We start from the raw sequence: 12,490 nt of genomic DNA, 5'->3' as shown, positions 1-12,490 counted from the left end.
AATCATCACGGCTAACTATACCCTTTTGCAGTCTTGAGAACAGATCACTTTTACTGTAAATATGGGCTCTCTTCTCAGGCTAGCTGTCACCCAGGCACTCTCAGGTGGTCAATAATAATCCTCTCCCGGTGAAGACAAATCTAGTGAGATTTGCCATTTTCTCATGGGATATAGCCTGTTCTTCTGGGGAAAGTAGTTCACCTTATTAAAAATCAAAACTAATCATTCCCAAAAGGAAGAAATCACTCCACCGACAGATTCTGCCTTTTATCACTCCTGAGACTAACTTCTTTAGTCTGTAAGAATGGATTTTCTTCTCAGGGGAGTGTGAGTCCAGCCTCTCTTGGCTGCATTAACCCATATCCACTCACAAGGGGCTCAGCAGCCTCGTGAGGTTTGTCCCTTCTCTTGGGAATTAACTTGCCAGGATGCCAGGCTTGGTCTCACAGGGAATGTTTCAAGTCCCATGTGATTTTCACCCCTGCTTTGAAGAGAACCCCTGGATAATCAAAGGGCAGTGGCTAAACCACACTTTGCCAGATATAGAAACTCATATATGAGGAGAAACGAAGTTAGTCTCTGGTGTGAAGCAGGAAAGATTCTGGTGATGGAAAAATTTCTTCACAGACTTAAGAGGAAATATGCCTCAGAATAATTGTAATTACACTCCCCAGAGAAGGGGGCTTAGTCTTGTGAGGAAAGGTACAAGCCTTGCTGTACTGCTGAGCCCCTTGTGAGAGGATTTTGGTTTATTCAGCTGAGAGACGCTGAATTCATGCTCACCTGAGAAGAAAATCCACCCTTACAGAGAAAAGGAGTTAGTCTTAGGGGTGATGAAGGACAGAATCTGGTGAAATAATGATTTTTTTTCTTCAAGGAATAGATTTGATTTCCAATAAGAATTACTGTTCCCAGAGGAGGGGGGTGAATCCCTTGAGTAATGGGCAGACTATGTGAGACTTGGCTCCACCTGGAGGTGACTTGGGATGATTACCTAAGAATGCCTGGGCTACTGTTTGCCACAGAAGGAACCCATATTTACAGTTTTATTCTCAGTATTTATTCTCAGGACTGCCACAAAAAAAAAAAAAAAATCTAGTGTTGATGATTTTTCAACTCTGTGAAGAATAGACTCAACTTCCAATAACAGTGATTACTCTCCCAAGAGCAATGATTTTGTATCTCCAGAAATTAAAAAAAAATCCATGAGATTTGTGATCCTAATTGTGATATGACAAAAAAAATTAATCTCCAGAGAGTGCCTGGGTTTCTACTCTTCTTAGAAGGGAAACTGTATATATTGAGAAAAAGAAATAACTCTCCTGGGTAAAGTAAAACCTAATGTAAAGATGGACAGATTACTTCAATGGAGTTAGGAACAGTTTTGACTTGCAATAATTGGGAATTCTCTTGCCAGAACATCAGTCTTTGTCTCATGGTGAATGGTTCAAATCCCACGAGACTTTCAAACTCACTTGGAAGAGAATACCTGAATAATGACTCGACAGTGACAGTGGCAACCACATGCTGCAAATAAAGAAACTCTACATGCGGAGAAAAGGAGTTACAGCCTCTGGTGTGAAGTAGAAAAGAATCTGGTGAGGGATGGATTTATTCATGTACTTTAAGAACTTTATTTTGCAGTAATTGGGATTTCTCTTGCCAGAGCACTGGTCTTAGTCTTGCGAGAAAAGGGACAAATCTTGTGAGATTGCTGAGCCCCTTGTGAGATATGTTTTTATTCAGCTAAGAGAGGCTGGACTCACACTCACCTAAGAAGAAAATCCATCCTTACAGAGGAAAGGAGTTAATCTCAGGAGTGGTGAAGGGCAGAATCTGGTGGTGGAACGATTTCTTCCCTTCAAGGAAAATAATTTGACTTTTAATAATGAGAATTACTTTCTGCAGGGAAGCGGGCTAACTCCTGTGAGAGAAGGGCAAATCTCAGGAGATTTGGCCCCATCTGGAGAGGTTTAGGGGTGATTCCCTGAGAGTATCTTGGGCTACTGCTTGCCTGAGTAGGGAACCCATATTTACAGTTGATAAAGTATTTGTGGTTCCATTTGGTGTCCCTGTCCTAGGAGAGTGAGAGCAGGGGTTCCTGGGAGGGAGAAGTGTGGTCCCAAAAGCCCATCAGATCTGTGTAATAGGGCCGGCTGAGCTCATTCCACACTGATACAGGAAGGCCAAGTAGGACATGTGCTTTTCTAGGGAAAACCATCATTTAATGCATCAAGCAGACATCAAGCCTGCTCTCCAGGGCTTCCATTCTACTGGAAGTCACACTGTCACAACAGACATCACATTCATGTAGTCCTCTGTAAAATCATGTGACGGCTTCCTGGTCTCGTCTAGATATGGGTGTGTCCTCTCTTACTGTGATGAGTAAGCATACCCCAGGACCAGCTGAACGGTGAGTTTCTTTGATTGAAGAAACAGTGAGTTTCTTTGATTGAAGAAGGAACTCCCTGCCCCCAAAACACTGTGGAGCTGTGAGCTCCATGAATGGGCAGGTGCAGGCAGAACCCTTGATTCCACTCATCTTATGATTCTGGATTGAGAGCAGAAGACCTGTGGCTTCTCCTGGCAAAGAGGAAAGGAGAACTGGAGAGCTGTGGGCAAGGCTTTGGTGCTGTGAGGAGCATCTGGGAGGTCAGAGAAAAGAGTCAGCACCTAAGAAACCCATAGCCATTCCCTCCCCACTTCAGACCTGCCTCCACACCCTTCCTGGGGCCCAGAAAAAGGGATAGAGAGCAGCCTGCTCAGCCTCTGTTGGAGCCTCAATGGTGGGGATTCATCTGGCGTGCAGGGGACCCAGTGAGCCTCAGGGGACAGCTCAGGTGAGTGGTGGGGGCAGGAGGAGTCCCAGGCAGGACCCCTGGAATATCAGGCAGCAGGTAGGTGCAGGAGCTAAAGTCTGAGATGTGAGGAGGCCCACAGGAAGCCTGGGTGGGAGACTCAGCCTGTTCTTTCCCTCCTGGGTCAGATGCTCACAGAGCAGCTCCTGTCTTCCTGAGAGAGTAATGCCCAGAGCAGGTAGCCTATCTGAACTCACAGCACTGACATTCAGCGGGGAGGGGCAGTGAGAGGGACAGAGCAGTGTGTCAGAGCAGTGTCCTTGAAGATGTGGAGAGGTTGTCATACCACTGATCAAGGGCTGTCACTTCTGAAGGCTTGTCAGTCCTACCTCTGTGTCCAAGCCTACCTCTGCCAAGACTGACAGGTTTTTTTTTTGGTTTTTTTTTTTTAGCTTGACTCCTTTTATTGTGAATTAGTTTGCATGCAAAGCTATTGAAAACTGCAATTAGTTTTTTTTTTTACATTTTTTATTGATTTATAATCATTTTACAATGTTGTGTCAAATTCCAGTGTTCACAATTTTTCAGTTATTCATGGACATATACACACTCATTGTCACATTTTTTTCTCTGTGAGTTATCATAACATTTTGTGTATATTTCCCTGTGCTATACAGTGTACTCTATTCTACAATTTTGAAATCCCAGTCTATCCCTTCCCACCCTCCACCCCCCTGGTAACCACAAGCCTGTATTCTCTGTCTGTGAGTCTATTTCTGTCCTTTATTTATGCTTTGTTTTTGTTTGTTTGTTTGTTTTTGTTTTTTAGATTCCACATATGAGCAATCTCATATGGTATTTTTCTTTCTCTTTCTGGCTTACTTCACTTAGAATGACATTCTCCAGGAGCATCCATGTTGCTGCAAATGGCATTATGTTGTCGGTTTTTATGGCTGAGTAGTATTCCATTGTATAAATATACCACATCTTCTTTATCCAGTCACCTGTTGATGGACATTTAGGCTGTCTCCATGTCTTGGCTATTGTAAATAGTGCTGCTATGAACATTGGGGTGCAGGTGTCATCCTGAAGTAGATTTCCTTCTGGATACAAGCCCAGGAGTGGGATTCCTGGGTCATATGGTAAGTGTATTCCTAGTCTTTGAGGAATCTCCACACTGTTTTCCATAGTGGCTGCACCAAACTGCATTCCCACCAGCAGTGTAGGAGGGTTCCCCTTTCTCCACAGCCTCTCCAGCATTTATCATTTGTGGATTTTTGAATGACGGCCATTCTGACTGGTGTGAGGTGATACCTCATTGTAGTTTTGATTTGCATTTCTCTGATAATTAGTGATATTGAGCATTTTTTCATGTGCCAAGACTGACAATTTTGATGGTATATGGATTAGAACTGGCCTCTGAATGACAGGAGCCAAAGGCAAAGAATCCCACAGCCCCACAGGGCTGCTCTGGGAGAGCAGTGTGGAAGGAAAGGCCAGGCCTCTGACTCTGCTGCCCCCTGACAACCAGCAGGGCCACGTCCTTCATCCAAGGTACCTGCCTGCACCAGTGTGCAGATTTCCACCAGCCCCCAGAATTTCCCTGCCTGAAGATGCTACTGGATTACATAGAACTCAGCATGCCTGGCTCAGACCTGAAGCACCAGGCCCAATTTCTCCTGGCACAGCTGGAGCACCTGGACCCTAGAGGCAGAGGGTGATTGTGAGGAGGATGCAGGGTGGGTGATGGGGCGAGTGGGAAGGGGAAGGCCCTGGACCAGACAGAGCAGAGCCTCCTGAGGCTGGAACAGGGCCAGGAGCAATGAGGAGGCTTAGTTCCCCTGGACTGCAGTCTAAGAACACCCCCTGGTGGTGGGATTTGGGACTGAGACATCTCTGATTGTCAGTGAGGACTTTCCTGTCTTTGGGAGACATGTGGAAAAGCAGTCAGACTGATGATAGTTTCCCTTCTTGGAGGTACAGCACCAGCTCCGGAACCCACTGTGGAAACATCTGGAGACCAAGAGCCAGCTACACCTCTCCTGCCTGTGACAGCTCCAGAGCCCGAGCAAAGGACACTGCTCTCAGTATTAGCCAGTCTCTCCTGACTCCCCTCACCTGTAGTGCTGGGACCCCCAGTGTTCCTAATGTGTCTATGACTATTCAGTTCCTGATTATTCTTATCAGTTATTACTTATTATGTGCCCTATTGTGTCTCCCTGGGTAATATATGTGATTGATTATCACTTTTTTTTTGGATTAAATAACAATTTTACAAATTAAAAATAAGGCAGGTCACCTGTTAAAGAAAGTGCCCTGGATGTGATCAATTAAGCTCATATGAGCAGAAAGAGACTTAGATGAGAATCTGCAGGAATCTCAGAGCCTCATGTCAGGGGCCTGGGAAGTGACCACAGGCCCTACCACCCCTCAGAGTCCCCCAACTGTGACTCAATACAGACCTAGGGTTAAGTTACATACTCTCAAGTTCTTAGAAAACCACAAACCAAAACTCTAAGTAGACCTCTGAAGCTGCTAAGGGTCCCACTTGGTAAAACCACTAAGGAGATGCTCTGATGTCAGCCAATCATGGAAAATTTGGGGTCCATCGGCAAGAACGTGTAGTCAGTCTGCAAGGGCCTTCCATTCCCCTTAGAAGTCTCCCAACTATATATTCTCTGGGGTTTGCTTTTAAACATCCTTCAACCTCTCAACCACCTAGGAACACACTTTCAGTTACACGTAAAGGCTGTGTATTCCTGGTCTGCAAGCCTGGCAAAAACTAAACCAGTTCTTTTGCTTCAAGTTAACCCTGATTCTTTTCCAGGATTTAATTCTAATTTTAAGAGAACATCAATAATAATGCATAACTCATTTAGAGTTACTGTACAAAGAGCAGACTGGGCATTGATTGAGGAGCATCCAGGTTTGGGAGGAGCTCTGAATCCACAGAAAAAGAGAAGACATGGTGTGAACTGCCTGCCATCCTAGGAAAGAATGGTAGAGATCATGATCAGGGCAAAAAACACATGATCATCTGAATAGATGCAGAAAAAGCATTTGATAAAATTCAACACCCATTTATGATTAAAAAAAAAAAGAAAAACCTTACCAAAGTGGGTGTAGAGGGAACATATCTCAGCATAATAAAAACTGTTTATAACAAACCTACAGCCAGCATAGTACTTAACAGTGAAAAACTGAAAACCTTCCCACTAAAATCTGGGAAAAGACAACATTGTCCACTCTCACCACTTCTATTCAACATAGTCTTGGAAGTCCTAGACACAGCAATCAGGCAAGAAAAAGAAATAAAAAGGATCCAAATTGGAAAAGAAGAAGTAAAATTGTCATTATATGTGAATGACATACTATATATAGAAAACCTGAAAAGTACCATTAAAAAAAAAAAAACACCTCTAGAGCTAATAAAATAATTTGGCAAGGTAGCAGGACACAAGATTAACATACACAAATCAGTTGAATTTCTTTACACTAACAATGAATCAAGAGTAAAGGAAAGAAACAATCCCTTTTAAAATTACATCCAAAACAATAAAATACTTAGGAATAAATCTGACAAAGGAGATGAAAGACGTACAGGTGGAGAACAACAAAACTTTGATTAAGGAAATTAAAGAAGACTTAAAAAATGGAAAGATAACCCATGCTCCTGGGTTGGAAGAATCAATATCATTAAAATGGTCATTCTGCCCCAGGCAATCTACAGATTTAATGCAATCCCTATCAAATTACCCAGGACAGTTTTTACCAAACTGGAACAATAATCTTAAAATTTATATGGAATCAAACAGGGAATTTCACGGCTGGGGAAGGTGGAAGAAATGGGGGGGGGGGATCTTGATTCGGGTGGTAGCGGCTGAGGAACGCAGCAAGAGCTAAGGGTGTAGTTAGGGAACTGGAACCAGCTTAACTCCTTTCTGCCCATTTATCTTTGTATTAAGCCCCTTTGACACCTTCTTCTTAGTGCTCAAGTTCCAAGGATGGTTTAGGAGGGAAGAACCTGGCAGGATCCCTACTTTGCCCCCTTTCCCTTTTTTTTTTTTTTTTTTGACTTTCTATTTCTGCCTCCTTTGCATCTTCCTGTGTCTTCTCCATTCCATATAACTCTACTCACTGCCCCCCACAGCACCCCGTTCTTTTCCTCAGAATCTCCTCTCCCCTTCTCTAGCTCGATTTCTTCTGCCTCACAGCTGACCACCACCGGCCTGCTCTCCTGAGTGAAGTCATGAAGGTGGTGAACCTGAAGCAAGCCATTTTGCAAGCTTGGAAGGAGCGATGGAGTGACTACCAGTGGGTAATCAACATGAAGACATTTTTTCCCAAAGGAGCCACCTGGGACATTCTCAACCTGGCAGAAGCACTGCTGGAGCAGGCCATGATTGGACCTTCCCCCAAACCTCTCATCCTGTCCTACCTGAAGTATGCCATCAGTTCCCAGATGGTGTCCTGCTCCTCTGTCCTCACAGCTATCAGGAAGTTTGATGACTTTTCCCGGGACCTGTGTGTCCAGGCCTTGCTGGACATCATGGACATGTTTTGTGACCGACTGAGCTGTCACAACAAAGCAGAGGAGTGCATTGGGCTGTGCCAGCCCCTTCTCAGCGCCCTCTACTGGCTGCTGCACCGCACCGCAGCCTCTGCTGAGCGGCCCCGGGACGGGCTGGAGGCTGGCACTCCTGCTGCAGCTGCCAAGAAGCAGCTTGCCATGTGCCTTCAGCGCCTGGAGAAGACCGTCAGCAGCACCAAGAACCGGGCCCTGCTCCACATGGCCAAACTAGAGGAGGCTTCCTCCTGGACTGCCATTGAGCACTGCCTCTTGAAGCCTGGGGATATCCTGGCTGGTCTCAGCAGCCCCCAGCTCCAGAGCCAGGCCGAGCAGTGCAGCACGCTTATCAGGAGCATCCCCACCATGCTGTCCGTGCCCTCGGAGCAGCTGCACAAGACTGGCTTCCCCACTGTCCATGCTGTGGTCCTGCTCGAGGGCACCAAGAATCTGACAGGTGAGAGACAGCCAGTCGCTGGTGAAGAGCAGCATATGATCACCCCACCTTGTGCCCTGGAGCCCTGGAAAGCTCGCTTCGTGGGTCTCATCGAGTCCCCTGAGGGTACTGGAGAGCTCAAGTGGACAGTTTTTCCCTTCCTTAAGCTTCCACAGGTTTTGGTGAAGTTGAAGAAATACTCTCATGGGGACAAGGACTTTACTGAGGATGTCAGTTCTGCTTTTGAGTTCCTGCTGAAGCTCCCCCCCTTGCTGGACAAGGCTGACCAGCGCTGCCGCTGTGACTGTACAAGCTTACTGCCCCAGGAATGCAGCAAGCAGGGGCTTCTGTCTGAAGCTAGTATGAACATCATAATGGCCAAGCGCAAAGCAGACTGGGAGCATGCACCGCGGCTGAAATCAGATGAAAATGCCAACCTCCAGCCCAACCCTGGGCTGATCCTCTGTGCAGAGCCCACAGTCACCAACATCCTCAGAACAATGGATGCAGCCACTCTGAGACCCTGGAGGGGCTGCTGGGGGTCCTGGGCCACATGCTGTCAGCAAAGAGCCTGAACTTGTTGCTGGCTGCAGCCACCGCCACTGGGAAGTTTAAGTCCTTTGCCTGGAAATTCATCAATTTGAATGAATTCACTACACACAGCAGTGAAGAAAGCACCAAGGAGGCCTCGGTATGAGCCTTGCTCTTTGACACCTCCTTCCTCATGTGGTGCCATGTGGCCCAGACCTCTGGCTCAGAGGTCATCCTGTCCGAGTCAAGCACAGGAACAGAGGTGTTCTTTGAGACATGGTTGCAGGTGTGCATGCACGAGGAGGGCAAAATCCTGAACCCTGACCACCCCTACCTCCGGCCAGACTCCACCAAAGTGGAGTCCCTGGTAGTTCTGCTCAGCAACTCCTCAGAGATGAAGCTGGTGCAGATGAAGTGGCACAAAGCCTGCCTCAGCATTTCAGTGGCCATCTTGGAAATCCTTAACACCTGGGAGAATGGGGTTCTGGCCTTCGAGTCCATCCAGAAAATCACCTATAATATCAAAGGGAAGGTTTGCAATGTGGCAGTGTGTGCCGTGGCTTGGCTGGTGACCCGTGTGTGGATGCTGGAGCTGGATGAGCGTGAGAAGTCACTGCAGATGATCCGCCCGCTGGCAGGGCTGCTGTACAGCAAGAACACACTGCAATTCTACAATGAGAGGGTGGTGATCATGAGCTCCATCCTGGAGCACATGTGTGCTGATGCACTGCAGCAGACAGCCACGCAGATCAAGTTCCCATCCACGGGCAGGGACACCATGCCCTACTGGAAACTGCTGCCCCAAAGCGACACATCAAGAAGGTGCTGATGGACGTTATTTGCCAAGGTGCTGGAGAGCAGATGGGTGGACAGCCGCTCCAGCCACATCTTTGACGCCCTATTGCACATGGGAGGCATCTACTGGTTCTGAAACAACCTGATTAGGGAACTACTGAAGCAGATGCAGAAGGAGCACCTGCTGCGGGTGGTGGAGCTGCCCTACACCATCTTCTGTCTGGACATGTGGCAGGGGACCCTGGTCCTGCTGGGCCACATCCTGCCCAGTCTGCTCACTGACTCCTCCAAGTGGCACAGCCTCATGGACCCCCTGGCACCACTCTCGCCAAGCTGGCCATCTGGTGTGCCCTGAGTTCCTACTCCTCCCACAAGGGGCAGGTGTCCTCCCGCTGAAAGAAGAGAAACTGTGAGGACATCGAAGATTACATCAGCCTCTTCCCACTGGACAACATACAGCCCTCAAAGCTGATGTGACTGCTGAACTCCAATGAGGAAGATGCAAGTATCCTCTCGAGTCTCACCAACCGATCCATGAGCAGCTCCCTGTCAGCCTCCCAGCTCCACAAATTTAACATGAGACCCGCTGAACTGAGTGCTGGCCAACCTGTTCCTGCTTATCTCCTCCATCCTGGGGTTGCAGCCCACACATGCAATCTGTTCAGTGGTTCATGGAGCAGTGCATGGACTGCCTGGAGCAGGGCAGCCAGGGCACTATCCTGCAGTTCATGCCCTTCACCACTGTATCAGAACTAGTGAAGGTGTCAGCCGTGTCCAGCCCCAATGTGGTTCTGGCCATCACAGACCTCAGACTGCCCCTGGGCTGCCAGGTTGCTGCCAAGGCCATTGCTGCCTTCTGAGGGGCTTGGATTGGCCACCAGGGCTGGCAGGAGAGGGTCCAAGCCCCAGGCACCTCAGAAGGGAACCGTGAGGAGAGTTGAGACATCATTGCTCATAGCCACATGACATAACAGCCCTCAGTCAGTCGGTTTCCAGATCTTTCCCCTGCTCTTGACCTCTAAGAAGGCTCCCAGTCTCTTGCAATTTCCTCTCTCCACTGCCAGCACCTGGCTCCTTAGCTCAGGGCAGCCTTCCTGTTTTGCACCCGTACCACCACTCCTCCCCTCCCACAGGTAGCTTTACCTCTGAGGGACTGCACAGGTGCAGGGTCTGTGTGTATACATGTATATGTGTATATGTGTATATTTATATGGAATCACAAAAGGCTCAGAATTGCCAAAGTAATATTGAAAAAGAATGAAGCTGGAGGAATAACCCTCCCAGATCAGACAATATTACAGAGCTACAGGCATCAAAATAGCATGATATTGACATAAAAACAGACATATAGATCAATGGAACAGAATAGACAGCCCAGAAGTTAATCCACAGACCTACGGTCAATTAATGTTTGACAAAGGAGACAAGAATATATAATATAGAACACAGTCTCTTCAGCAAGTGATATTGAGTAAACTGGACAGCAGCATGTAAATCAATGAAGATAGAACACTCCCTTCAACCCACATACAAAAATAAACTCAAAATGGCTTAAAGATTTAAATATAAGACAAGACATGATAAATCTCCTAGAAGAAAATATAGGCAAAAGATCCTCTGACATAAATCTTAGCAATGTTCTCTTAGGGCAGTCTAACCAGGCAATGGAAATAAAAGCAAAAGTAAACAAATGGGATCTAATTAAACTCATAAGCATTTGCACAGCAAAGGAAATGATAAGCAAAATGTAACAACAACTTATGGAATGTGAGAAAATGTATGCAAATGATGTGACTGACAAAGGCTTAATTTCCAGAGTATATAAACAGCACATATAATTTAATAACAACAACAGAACAACCCTATCCAAAAATGGGCAGAGCACCTAAACAAGCAATTCTCCAATGAAGACATACAAATGGCCAGTAGGTATAAGAAAAAAATGCTAAATATCACTAATTTTAATAGAAATGAAAATCAAAACTGCAGTGACATATCACCTCACACCAGGCAGAATGGCCACCATTCAAAAGTTCATGAATGATAAATCCTGGAGAGGGCATGGAGAAAACAGAACCCTCCTACACTGCTGGTGGGAATGCAGTTTGGTGTAGCCATTATTGAAAACTGGAAATTCCTCAAAAAACTAAAAATAGACTTACCCTATGATCCAGCAATCCCACTTCTGGGTATATATCTGGAAGGAACTCTAATGTGGAAAGATACCTGCACCCCAATGTTTACAGCACCACTATATACAATAGCCAAGACCTGGGAGCAACATAAATGTAGAAACATTTGACTGGATAAACAAATTGTGGTATATTTACACAATGGAATACTGCTCTGCTGTGAAAAAGAATAAAATAATGTCATTTGCAGCAACATGGATGGACCTATAGATCATCATTTTAGGTGAAGTAAGCCAAGAAAAGAAAGAAAAATACCATATATTACACATATGTGGAATCTTAAAAAAAAGAAAGGACACTATGAACTCATCTACAAAACAGAAACAGACTCACAGACTTAGTAAACAATCTTAGGGTTACCAGGGAAAGGGGTGGGAGAGATAAATTTGGGAGTTTGAGATTTATGAATGTTAGTCACTATATATACAGACAGATTTTTTAAAAATGTTTCTTCTGTATAGCACAGAGACCTATGCTTAATATCTTGTAATAACATATTAATGGAAAATCTGCTACAGCTACCACCTGACATAGAATAGGAGAGTTAGTTATCCTGGGCTAGAACCCATCCCTTCACAAGTCCTTGTCCACCACCCTGAGAGCACTGAGTCCTCCTCCCAGGAACAGGCTGACATGAAGACACATTTCCAGTGAACCTGGGTCAGCAGAGGCCGCCCCCAGGACAGGCCACAGGGGAGATGGGAGCAAGTCCACCTTCTCCCCCAGGGCAACCCACCTTACCTGGCCACCACTGACCCCTGACAGCACCGTGCCCACCTCCCAGGAGCCAACTCACCTGGAAACAAGTGTCCCAGGAACGTGGGGCAGCAGTGGGGAGAGAGGAGCTGCCCCTGATAAACTGGTATATTTGTACCTATCTCCTCTGCAATATGGCCTGGGGGTGGTCTCTGCTGCCCCAGCTTTGCTGGAGGCACCTCCTCATGTCAGCCTGCTCCTGGAGGCAGGCGGGGTGTGGTCAGTGGGCAGTGGTGGTGGGTTAGGAGAGCTGCCCTGTGCGAACCTATGGATCTGCTTCAATCTTCCCCACGTCCGGTCTGGGGGCAGCCTCTGCTGCCCCAGCTTCCTGGGATGCCCGTCTCTTGATCTGCCTGCTCCTGGGAGGCAGGCGTGGTGCATTCTGGGGGTGGCAGCAGTGGTAAAGGGGGGAATG

General features: G+C 46.7%; 1 pseudogene; it reads left to right on the top strand.

Annotated features, from left to right (window-relative positions):
* Positions 1-7,047: 7,047 nt before the first annotated feature.
* LOC105101978 (mediator of RNA polymerase II transcription subunit 24-like) lies at positions 7,048-9,987 on the top strand (annotated as a pseudogene).
* Positions 9,988-12,490: the final 2,503 nt, after the last annotated feature.

The sequence above is a fragment of the Camelus dromedarius genome, chromosome 18, assembly GCF_036321535.1.
Source record: "Camelus dromedarius isolate mCamDro1 chromosome 18, mCamDro1.pat, whole genome shotgun sequence".
NCBI classification, from domain to species: Eukaryota; Metazoa; Chordata; class Mammalia; order Artiodactyla; family Camelidae; genus Camelus; species Camelus dromedarius.
This window is presented reverse-complemented; position numbering and strand designations above follow the sequence as displayed.